Source organism: Penaeus monodon, chromosome 22 (genome assembly GCF_015228065.2).
Source record: "Penaeus monodon isolate SGIC_2016 chromosome 22, NSTDA_Pmon_1, whole genome shotgun sequence".
NCBI classification, from domain to species: domain Eukaryota; kingdom Metazoa; phylum Arthropoda; class Malacostraca; order Decapoda; family Penaeidae; genus Penaeus; species Penaeus monodon.
In genome coordinates this window covers 1,819,396-1,820,642 of record NC_051407.1, presented here as the reverse complement: position 1 = coordinate 1,820,642, position 1,247 = coordinate 1,819,396, and the positions used below count along the sequence as shown (strand labels likewise).

At 52.5% G+C, this 1,247-nt stretch overlaps 1 protein-coding gene across 1 annotated transcript in view; it reads right to left on the bottom strand.

The window, feature by feature from the left end:
• LOC119586816 (GTPase-activating protein CdGAPr-like) overlaps nucleotides 1-1,247 on the bottom strand; it is a gene marked incomplete in the record, with an annotated part of 278,029 nt that overhangs the window by 248,459 nt on the left and 28,323 nt on the right.

Here is a 1,247-nt window from a genome sequence, read left to right as displayed (position 1 = left end):
CGCTCAGCCACTTCCCCTCGCCTCCCGCCGCGAGGGGAGTCGGCCACCACGTCGCCGGCGTCTTCCCTCATCAGGTGAACCCCCCCTCCCCCCCCTCAATCGTACACTGACTCGCGCCGTATATTAAGTAAAAAAACGCCGCATAGTACCCTCCACACCCCCTCCAAAAAATATAGCATCCCTCCCAGACGCCACCGCCGGACACGGGGCGAGTGGACCTCCTCCCCCTCCCCCCTTTTTCCTTTCCTAATCTCCTCTTTACTTCGTCTTCTCTTCCCCTTTCCTCGCTTTCCCTTTCTCCCTTTCTTACTTATCCCTTTCCTTCCTTTACCCTTCCCCCGCTTTCCCTTCCTCTTCCCCCTACCTAACCCCTCTTCTCCCTTCCTTCCCCTCTACCCCCCCCTTTTTCCCCCTTCAATTCCTTTTCCCTTCCCCCTTTCCCTCCTTCCTTCAAATTCCTTTTCCTTTCCCCCTCTCCCTCCTTCCTTCAAACCTCCTTTCCTTTCCCCCTCTTTCCCCTCAACCCCTCCCCTCCCCCCTCTCTCTCCCTCGTCCATAGCCCGTCACTCGACACCGTAACGCATCCCAGCGTCACCACCCCGCCACGGCCTCCTATCGCTGCCAAAATACCGGTACCCGATACCGCTGATGACCACAGGTAGACAGGTAGGCCGGTCCCTTGGTAGACCGCTCGTATTTTGTTATGGTGGATGACGTTACTGTCTACTGTGGCATTTCGTGTGCTCGTTTTAATTCTCAATTTCCGTAACAGTGAACTAGTTTTACACTTTGCAACGAACGCAGAGTCAACGGAAAACCTCATTGCAGGTACTTGAGATAAATACATCGATGTTTTTTTTTACCATGAGTGCAGGTGATAGCATCCCCACTACCTGTGCTCGTAGAATACCTCGTTACGTTTCCTAAACCACTTTTCTCTTCAGTAAGGGCACAGGTAACGGTAGCCCTATGACTTACTTTCATCACGAGCTACGGCAACGGTAATGGTAGCACCGTAACATGTGCTCATACTTACTATTTTCGTCACACTTTAACTATGACCTTAAGCAATGCCAGCCCCATTACCTGTGTTATGCGAAGAGAGGGTTTCGAGGCCGCTGGGTGTCGCAGAGGTGAGAGAAGCGAACGAGAGTAAACATCGACAGAGACAGAGAAATAGCTCCGAAAACAAATGAGACGCGCAGACGAGGGGGATCTTAACGGACATACTCCGAAATCCCCAGATT